General features: G+C 41.5%; 1 pseudogene; it reads left to right on the top strand.

Annotated features, from left to right (window-relative positions):
* Positions 1-727: 727 nt before the first annotated feature.
* On the top strand, positions 728-6600 carry LOC121461829 (annotated as a pseudogene).
* Positions 6601-10988: the final 4388 nt, after the last annotated feature.

The following is a 10988-nucleotide window of genomic DNA, read 5'->3' as shown; positions in this document are numbered from 1 at the left end:
AACAACCCTTTAACCACATGTGTATCAAGCATTATGCTACACAATTTCAATTTGAACTTTAAAGTTTAGTTTAGAACAGAAATATGCACAGCAGTGATCTGAAGCAAAAAGTTGTGCCTGGAAGGGAGATGCATATTTAAAGAGGTATGAGAATGATTTGTGTCTTGACTGGGTTCTGAGTCCTATAGACACATGAACTTAAGAAAATCTGTGGATTTCTTTCCCTTGATAAGATTACAATGTGCTGTCCTATTTCTGCTTCAGTTGAGATTATCACATACCAAAGCTTTAGAATTGAAATAGTCACAGTGAACCAAGAGGTGAATGATCAGCCAGCCGGCTGGGCACCCTATTCTCTAGAGCCTTAATACCAGGGCAAAACCCCAGGTCCCTCCCCCACCTGCCTCAGCTTCACTAGCCAGCCAGCAGGCAAGCTTCCTACAGGTAGGCTGCTCCAACACCCCCCATCGATCAGACCCTGTAAGTTACAAGGTCCACTCTGTCCCTAAACCCACCTATCACCTGGGACCTCAGAACTCTGAAGCACAGGGTGCAACTGCACAGAGCAAAACAAGAGAGTGAGCCAAGAGAGACATCAGCAGCTCCCTAAGACACGAACAGCAACTGCAACGATTGGATCAAGAAGCAAAGACAATGCCGGCACCAATTTGAGGAAGACATGGGTAGGCGCCAATGCAAAAATTCATTCAACAGTCTAAAAAGAAACATGGTCATACAACAGGAAGAACTGATCACCATCACCGAGAAGAAGCAGAAGAAAATTATCTTAAATATATTAGAACTTTTGGTTGGGAATTCTGATGAATTTTCAGAGCTTAATAAGAAGTTATTGTAGGAGCTTAGATGATGAACTTTGGAGGTTTCAGAAAGAACAAGGATTTAATTAAGAATCGGGCCAGAGGTCATTTGTGTGAAATTTTGTATTAAGAGTCTGTGACTGGATGCAGAGATCCACAGCCAAACACTGGGCTGAGCTCTGGGTAATCCTTCTGAAGAAAGACAGAGGACTGTATAAGACAGGGGAGTCAAGGTCATTATTTGGGAACCCACAGAGACAGCTGACCTGAGCTTGTGGAGGACCACGGACTCTGGACTCATAGTTAGGGAACCTTCATGGTACTGACTTAGGCCCTCCTGCCTGTTGTGTAGCTTGGTGTGGTTGTAAGGCTTTTAGCAGTAAGATCAGGACCTGTCTCAGGCACATAGCTGGCTTTTGGGGATCTATTCCCCATCCTGGATTACCTTTGCCAACCTTGATGCAGAAGGAGTAGCTCAGTCCTACCTAACTTGATGTACCATGCTTTGTCCAAGCACATACTTGGAGGCCCGCCCCATTCTAAATAGAGACAGAGGAGGAGTAAATGGGGAGGGGAGCAGATGGGAATGTGAGAAGAAGAAGAGGGAAGCAAAACTGAAAAAAAAAGGTATGTACAATAACTGAAAAAAAACTGTTAATTAAATAAAATAAAATTTTTAAAAAGAGTCTGTGGCTGGTTGTCAGCTGGGCCTTCAGAATCAGCTGTGATTAAAACTAAGTCTGAATCACTGAGGATAAACCTGTGTTTCTCTTGAACAAAAGGAGTGTTGGTCACCAGGTACTGAAGAATCAGCTATGAATAATAAGAGCTCAGAATTACTGGGGCATTAGGAATGCATTTTCCTTAGGGTCAGCTGACAGAAGTTACAGTCCAAGAGAACCAAGGCTGAATCTTCATCTGGCAGCCAATCTTGGTGATGTGTAAGAGTCTCTTAAGTGATACCAGTTTTGAATGTGTAACAAAACGCATGATTGAATACATTCATGGATAGGAACCGAGTCTTGGTACTACATGGCAGTCGGACATTTCTTTGGTGAGATCAGGTGTGGCATTAGGAAAGTTACAACCTTAATTTTAATGAAGATCCCAGCAAAATGGAGATGTCAGGCCCATGGGATTTCTGAAAAGGGCAGTGGCAAATGTGGAGAGGAGGTAGCATGAGCCTAGGAGCCAAGTCATGTGTTCTCTGTATGGAAGAACTAGAGAAAGGAGACTACTTAAACCTTTTGGAGATAGATTACCCACTAAGAAGCCCCAAATGATGAATATTGAGCAGCAGAAATTGGATTTACACAGTGGGATTTGGGGTTGCTTTTCTACAAACTTATTCTTCTTTCATTTTGCAATAAGAGACATGTAATTTGGTTTTAGTTTTAGAGGAACCCATAATTAAAATACTTTGTAGTTTTGAAGAGCCTTGGACTTTTAATATGTTTAAATTTTTAGATGTTGTGGAACTCTTAAATCCAGCTAAGTTTCATGTAATCGTGTTGACATGAGATCTCAGGGACAAGGAATTGAAAGAGGATAGCTTAAGGTAAGGTGATTGGGTTTCAAGTTGACAAGTGGTGCAATGATCAAACTGTCATATTGGCATAGTGTTGGCTCTCTTGAGAAAAGAAGTCTCGGTTAAATAAGAATGTCCAATGTGAGTGATCAGCTTTCTCTTCCTACCTCCATGGCTGCTGCTTGCTGCCTTGCCTCCCCATACTGGTGGACTGTATGTCTCTGGAAGCATAAACCCAATTAAATCCTTTCATCCACAAGTTGCCTTTCATCACAACAGAAAAGTAAAAGATATAATTCTCATTAAGGATTTTCATGTGTTTTTTTGTTACATAATTTCTAATTGGTCTAAATAATAAAAACCTGGATTCAGATACTGGGATAAATATTGGAAGATAAGAGAAGTAAAGGAGCAGCCATTTGAGAGACCTTTTACCTCAGACCAAAGTGGGAAAGATCCTGTCTCCACTAATCCTCAGACTGAATGCCCTGGGCTCCTTTCTCCTCCCAACTTATATTCCTCTCTCTGCCCAGCCATATCCTTTCCTGTCTCCACTTCCCTAGTGCTGGGATTAAAAGAATGTGGCCCCAAGTACTGGGATTAAAGTATGAGCCACTACCACCTGGCTCTGTTTGTCTTTTAGACTGGATCAATCTAGTGTAGCCCAGGGTGGCCTTGAACTCATAGAAATCCATCTGCCTCTGCCTCCCGAGTCCTGGGATTGAAGGTGTACACCACCAGTGCCTGGCCTCTACGGCCAACTAGTGGCTTAGCTGCACACTCCGATCTTCAGGTAAGCCTTGTTTGTTAGAACACACACAAAATATTACCATTGATTTTCCCATTTGATATCTATCACAGCAACTCAGGACAGCCATTGGTCATGATGGGAATTCCATACACCTGTACCTGGGAAGAAACCTGAGTTCAATGAGAAAAGGAAAGTTGGATTCAGAGTCCTGTTTCCTTCTCATTCATTCTCAGCTGTTGAGTGGCTACCCTGGAGTCTTTACTACAGTAGAGGACATGGTTTACATAAAGTCCAAGTCCAATATAAATTGGATTTGAAAGAAATTTGAAGTAATTTCAGGGTTTTATAAATTTCTTAATTTCTGCATTCCTGGTTTCCTTGTTTATGAATTAGGGACAATCATCTCCACCAGTCAGTGTGGTTCTACAAGTCAGAATATACAGAAAATATGCTCTTGTGTTGATATTCTTTTGCGAAACACTACTGGAAAGTTCTTTTTTATCCTTTTTTAATCTCTCATATATTAAATCCCCACTGCACTTTCCCCTTGTTCCAGTCCTCCTAATTTACTCCTGCCCTTCATCTCTCTTCTCCTCCAGATCCACTCTTAATCTTTTTCACTTCAGAAAATGGCAGGCTTCCCAGGAATATCAACCAAGCACAGCATAACAAGCTATAATAAAACTAGGCTCAGAAACCCTGTCATGAAACCATTCCACAAAACTAGGCTCATATCCTCATATCAAGGCTGACTGAGGCAACCAACTAGGAGTAAAAGGGTACTGAAATCAAACAAAAGATTCCGAGCTCCTGGTCCCCCTTTTAGGAGTCCCATAAGAACACCAAGATACACAATCATAACATATATGCAGAAGACATAGCTTACGTTCTTCTTAATTGTTGCTTCAGTCTCTGTGAACCCTTATGAGTCATGCTTAATCGATTCTGTGCAGAGCGTTCTTGGGATAGCTTCAAACCCTCTGTCTTCTACAATCCTTCCTCCCCATTTACCAAATAGGGTTCTTTGAGCTCTGCCTAATGTTTGACTGTGGGTCTCTGCATCTGTTCCCATCAGTTGCTGGGTGAAATCTTTCTGATGAATATTATGCTAGGCTCAGGTCTCTGAGTATAGTAGAATGTTACCAGGAAATGTTTCATTGGCTTTTTTTCTACTTGTCTTTGGTTCTATCCTAAGTCTCTAGGGTATACAACCTCTGCTTTCTGGTCATCTGGACAATGTCAAGAATGGCTCCCTCTCATGGTGTGAGTCTTAAGTTGGACAAGTTATTGATTGGCCACAAACACAAGTTCTGTGCCACCTTTACTCCCAGAATATTGCACAGGCAGAACAAATTGTAGGTAGAAGGTTTTGTGACTGGATTCATGTCCCAGTACCACCACTGGAAGCCTTGCCTGGTTACAGAAGAGGAACAGTTCAGGCTCCATATTCGCCATTACTAGGAAGTTTTACTAGGGTCCTTATCATAGATTCCAAGGAGGTTACATTGCACTAGGTTTAATTGAGAGTTTTTAAGCATGGGCCCCACTAGCCCAACCTGCAGGACTGATATTACCACAGTAAACAGAAGTTACTACATTCTAACCACATCTTGTGACACCAGGAACTTACTCTGAATTTTTTTGTCATTATCATTTCCCTGGTTGGGGGTGGCAGGAAATGTCAATGTTGTGGTTTCTGGGCTTCGACATGCACAGGAATGCCTTATCTGTGTACATCTTCGACCGGTCAGGGCCAACTTCTCCTTTCTCTGTTTTAAGACTTTGTATTCACTGCAGAATATATATTGTCACTGAATATATACTATTCAGTTCTTCTAATGCAATGACACAGGTGTTAATACAGGATAGAAAAAGTTTCATTTCACAAATGTTGAAAGAAAATTCTAATTTACACCATCATCCCCAATTATTTGAAAGTTTTGTTCACTTTTTCTTACCTTGCAGGTCTGAACCTGCTTGACATTATTAGTGCTAGGTGCTGCTTGTCTGTTATGTGGCCCATCTGGTATCTCTGAGGATGTTGGAGACACATACCAGCTGCCATATGAATCCCTCAATGGGCATCCAAGAATGGAAGTCTTACGGTTTCTTCTCTAATGGTTTTGGTCTGGGAGGCAAAAGAGCCTAGATTTCATCATTTTGCTTGTTTAATTGTGTTTGTGTTTTTTTCAGGGTCCAGCCTGACCCTGCTTTCCAGGGTCGTCTGTGATTCACAAAGGTGCTCAGGTTGTATGTGATCACTGCACTAAGTGCTGGTCTTCCTACTCTTTTGCTTGTTGTATGGGATCAACTGGTGAGACTTACATGCGATTTTTAATGTTTATAGCATTTTCTTTCAATGTTTATGAAATGAAACTTTTTCTATCCCGTGTGAACACCTGTGTCATTGCATTAGAACAACTGAATAGTATATCCCATGTCCTTGATCTTCTTACATTTTAGTTGTCTTTCGAGTGCTTCTGCAAATTAATGAATGTTTCCTAAATAAGTCATTTGGATAATGTTCTGGTTTCTTTTACTGTGTCTTGGTAAGTTACTCTGATAAAAAGCAGCTGATGAGAAGAAAGGATTTATCTGTCTTCCACTTCCATGTCACTGTCCATCACCGAGGCAGTCATGACAGAAACTCAAGCAGGACCTGGGGCAGCAACCACAGAGAAGACTGCTTACAGCTCATTCCTTCATGCTTAGCTAGCATTCTCATACAGTTCAGGGCTCTAGCTTAAGAATCATGCCTGTCACAGAGGATCGGGCCACCCACCCAAAGACAAGTCCATAACCCAATCTGATTTAAGTAATTTGCTAATTGACATGCTTCCTCTCAGTTGAATCTAGGTTGTATCAATCTGACAATTGAAGTTCACTAGGAAAATTAATCCCTTGCCAATTTGACATACAAACATCTCACTGGGAAAGGCGAAGAGGCACCTCGAAGGGGAGGCCAGCGTCGTGTCGTAATCTGGGACGTCGAAGAACACGGTGTCGTCTGCCCGCTTCCGGAAGGTGGACGTGGACGAATATGATGAGAACAAGTTCGTGGATGAGGAGGACGGCGGCAATGGCCAAGCCGGGCCCAACGAGGGTGAGGTAAACTCATGCCTGTGACAAGGAAACGTGACGGCCGCGCTGCAGGCAGCTCTGAAAAACACCCCTATCAACAGGAAGAGTCAGGCCGGGAAGGACCGGGCAGGCAGCATCGTCTTGAAAGTGAAAAGGCCGTTCAGTCTCTGGACAAGAATGGTGTGGACCTGCTAATGAAGTATATTTATAAAGGCTTTGAGAACCCATCCGACAATAGCAGTGCTATGTTGCTACAGTGGCATGAAAAGGTACTTGCTGCTGGAGGAGTAGGGTCCATCGTTCGTGCTTTGACTGCAAGAAAAACTGTAATCCTCCAGCTGGAACTGGATGGCGTTCACAGCAATGGGAGTTGCTGGTACAAAGACCAAAACAACCAAAAGGCACCGCTGCTCTGTGGGTAGCATCTGTTTCTCTCAGCTTTGCCTTCTTGCTTCCTTTTTCATATCTATAAAGAAGAAAATTACATATCAGTTTCCTTTATGAAAATTGAAATAATGTGGAGAAAATTTTGTTTTAATGGGGGTGTTTGATCCTTTCATAATCATGTCGATAATATGTATACCATTCTGTAATTTATATTCAAGTTTGTGCAATTTTTAACTCTTTTAGCTAGTTTAAGGGTTTTACTTTGTTTTTAACCAATATTGAGAGATATGATCAAATTTGAGGCCAGTTTCCTGACTCATGCTAGCCAGAAAGTGATCTTTATTTTTAAAAATGAGAGACTGGCAGCTATTAACATTGCAAAACTGGACCACACTTCCCTTATTTAAGCAAAATGTGTTTCCAGAGCAAGTAGTGGGTGAGCCCCACTACCAGTTTCCAGCTTTATTTCTGCTTGCCTCCAGGTGATGCTACTTCCTGTTAGCCTCCGATTACCATGGCCTCTCAATCTCTTTGTGGTGACCCAGGGTCCAGAGCAAGCAGTCTTGCTCTACATAAATGTATTTGCAAAATATAAGCGCTTCTTTGACACAAGCATCACATTTTCCTTCTGATAATAAGGCTGTCTGGGGAAACCACCCCAAGTCAGAGAAAGGACATCGAAACTGATGTAATTCAAACTCTTATCAGCCTCTGGATGAAACCCTGCTTTCTTCAGAAACAAGGTAGCTGCCTTAGACATTTCCACAGGTATTCACTGTCATTTCATATGCCCAGTGATGTCTTCAGTTTTCTTGAGGTAATGGGGAGCTCAGAAAATTTGGTTCTGATCCAAACAAATACATACTCTGTGTTTCAGTTCAGTGTTTTTTAAGAAAGAAAAATGCCACACAGAAAAAAAAAGTGTTTACTTTGTTGGACAAACCAAATTGGTTCTCAAAAATGACCGGTGCTTGTAAAAAGTTACTATTATGAAGCAGTTCCAAGGGCAATCATGTGAATGCACATGTTCGAGAGGGAATCACAAGGCACCAGTTCCAGAGTCACTGACTGAGGTGAGAACCAGTGCAGAAATTTTGTAAACTGCTGTTTTTGATACCTGCTTTTTTTGTTTTGTTCTGTTTTGTAAAATTATGATAAACTTCAGAAAATAAAATGTCAGTGTTGAATAAAAAAAATCTCACTGTTACTCACTGTTAAATCATTCCCTGTCCATTATTGTCCTTAAAATATCCTAGTAACATTATACGATAAAAAAAAATCCAGCCTTAAAAGTCCAAAACTCCTGAAAAATTTCAATACTTTAAATGTTCAGTTTCTACTTTAAAGTCCAACATCTGAGCAAAGTTGAAGTGTGAGTAGGCTGTCTTCCCATGGCTCCATTTCAAAGCATTGATTATAATCCCATAACATGCCTTTCCTCTTCATTCCCCTTCCTTTATCTCTGGGGAATCTGGTACCTCAGGTCAAATTTGTTCTTGTTGTAACAAAACTTTTATCACATTTACGTAGTTTTTAGGGACTCAAAATTTTAATACGTGGCTTATCTATATTTAAATTATATTTTCTATAGAATTCTATGTTAATTTTAAATGTTGGAATATTTGAGAATATCAGTTGAAGTACAAACAAGAGAGACTCCAAACAAACCGAGATATAAAGTTCTTCTTTTAAGGTTCTGTGAGTTCCCATTGCCCTTTCTAGTCATTTTCCTTGCATTATAGATTTGCACTTTCCCCTTTTATTTTTTAAACATAAACAGTATACGGGGCTGTAGAGAGTGCTCAGGTGTTAGAAACACTTACTGCTCTTTTGCAATCTCTTGAAATTTGGTTTCCAGACCTAATGTGGGACTCCTTTCAAACACGTGCTACTCTAGATACTGGGAATCTGCTAATCTTCTGGCCTCTCCAGGCAGCCACATGTACGGGTAAATAGAGACACAGACACATGACTAAAAAGAAAATCTTAAAAACCACAGGACATAAATTGAAGCAGTATATCAAGATGTTATAGGTTATATGTGTGTGAAAATTGTGATGAGCCTCGAACTTCCAGACACACATTATGACTAGACAGTCACTTGTGGGGAACAGGCTGAGATATGATTCTCACAGGGAGGGAGAGGGCCAGGGAGAAGGCAACAGTACCTGACAAGACACCACAGGGCTTGGGTGACCCAAATCCAGTTCAATAGATTTGACAAAAGCAAATTCATGCATTTGTTCTCAGACTCATATGTATATTAGCACTGATAATACTCTATCCATCCTGTGTCCTCTCATTTCCTGCCATCACTCCCAGAAAAGACCAATCATTTTGCTGTCACTATAGGGCAGTGCTTCTGAATATTCCTATTGTTTTCACACTTTAATACAGTTCCCCATGTTGTGGTGACCCTCAAACCATAAAATTATTTTGTTGCTACTTTATAACCGTAATGTTGCTACTATTATGATTTGTAATGTAAATATTTGATGTGGAGTATATCTGATATACATCATCCCAAGGGGTTTCAGCTAACAGGTTGCCAACCACAGCTATGAGTTTTGTCTCACAGCATTTACTTAATTGAAAGATTACAGGCTGTATTAGACCAATGTCATTCTGTTAATGTTTAGGCTTCTTGCATGACTTCTCACAGTGTGTTCATTTATTAATGATAGTAAATGATCTTTCCTTTATGTAGATGTTCCATTATGTACTTATCTACTCACCTGTGTGGAACATTTTGATTACTTCTAGATTGGCCAAGGAATAAAGAGGTGGCAACTTTTAAAAGAATGCTTCTGAGGTGCTGATGATGGATTCCAGGGCCTTAAGCTTGCTAAGTAAGTTCCTAGGTAACGCTCTGTCAATGGGCTTTAGCTCCTGGTACTTGTATAGAAAATTTCATGGCAGTATATTTTAACTTAATTTGATGAATTCTTAGGAGCTTGGCTGATAATGCCAATGATAAGCCTCTATTATTTATTGTTAGGAAATCTTACCTGACCATATAAGTGTCTCTGCAGACTTGGTTCCACTTACTATGTGTGAGAACTCCAGCTGCACCTTCTATCCAGAACTTGGTGTCGTTGATATTTTTACAATTCAGTGGACATATTCTGGTATCTTATTGTGTTTCTCTTTATTTTTCAGTCCTTTATAGCATATCAGAAAATTCTTTTCTATGCACACTTGAGCCAAATACATCTCCTTTATAAAAGACATGTTTCATTTAAAATTATTTATATGTGTAGGGGTATGTGCAAATGCCCAATGAGGTAAGATGTGAGCATCAGATCCTCTCCAGTTGGATTACAGGTTGTTATGAGCTGCTGTACATGCATGCTTGGAAATGAACCAAGGCCTCATTTTCAAGAACAATCTGCACTTAAATCAGTGACCCATCTCTCCAAACTGACACCAGAGACTATGGCCCCAATATTCCCAGAGGCATCCCCTAAGCTTTGGCTATTAAAACTCACACAAGAGCACAGCCTCCCCCCCCCCCACCAGCTCCTGCTGCAGGGTCTTCTGTGTTCTACTCAACCCTGCCATGCCCCCACTTTACCCTTTTGTTTGTGGTGTCCTTGGACTACCAGGTATCCCTGTTTCAATGCTGAGGAGTTCCATCCAGAAGGAACCTTCATCTGGCGATGGATGGAGATAGAGATAGAGACCCACACTGGAGCACTGGACTGAGCAGAAGGAAGGAGAACATGAGCAAGGAAGTCAGGACTGCGAGAAGTGTGTCCACTCACTGAGATGGTGGGACTGATCTAATGGGAGATCACCAAGGCCAGTTGGACTGGAACTGACGGAGCATGAGATGAAACCGGACTCTCTGAATGTGGCTGACGGTGGAGGCTGACGGAGAATCCAAGGACAATGGAGCTGGGTTTTGATCCTACTGCTGGAATGGACTTTGTGGGAGCCTAGTCTGTTTGGATGTTCACCTTCCTGGACCTGGGAGGAGCAGGGAGGACCTTGGACTTCCCATAGGGTTGGGAGCCCTGACTGCTCCTTGGACTGGAGAGGGAGGAGGAGGGGGAGGGGGAGAGGGAGTGGGGGGAGGGGAGGGAAGGAGGTGGCAATTTTCAATAAAAAATAAAATAAAATAAAAATATTTTAATAAGTTAGGACAGTGAGACACATCTGCTCCTGGCAGCACCAATTACTTCAAGAGGAATATGGGCATCAAAGAGGCTCCTTATGGAGTTTGCTAGCAATTTTAGCAAAAAGCTGCTCCTGCCTGGACTACTAAACTGGACATACAGGACCCACAGAGACACTTTGGGCCTGTAGGACAAAGATGGATGCCCCAATTGTGTGGAAGAACTTTGGGTGACTGTCTGGACAGTGAGATGTCTCTGACAATTCTAGAGTTTTGAAAGTTGCTTACAATGTACTTCCTGTTTGA

This window comes from Microtus oregoni, unplaced genomic scaffold, assembly GCF_018167655.1.
Source record: "Microtus oregoni isolate MIOR12 unplaced genomic scaffold, Mior012 000000F_ref0000247, whole genome shotgun sequence".
Classification (NCBI taxonomy): domain Eukaryota; kingdom Metazoa; phylum Chordata; class Mammalia; order Rodentia; family Cricetidae; genus Microtus; species Microtus oregoni.
This window is presented reverse-complemented; position numbering and strand designations above follow the sequence as displayed.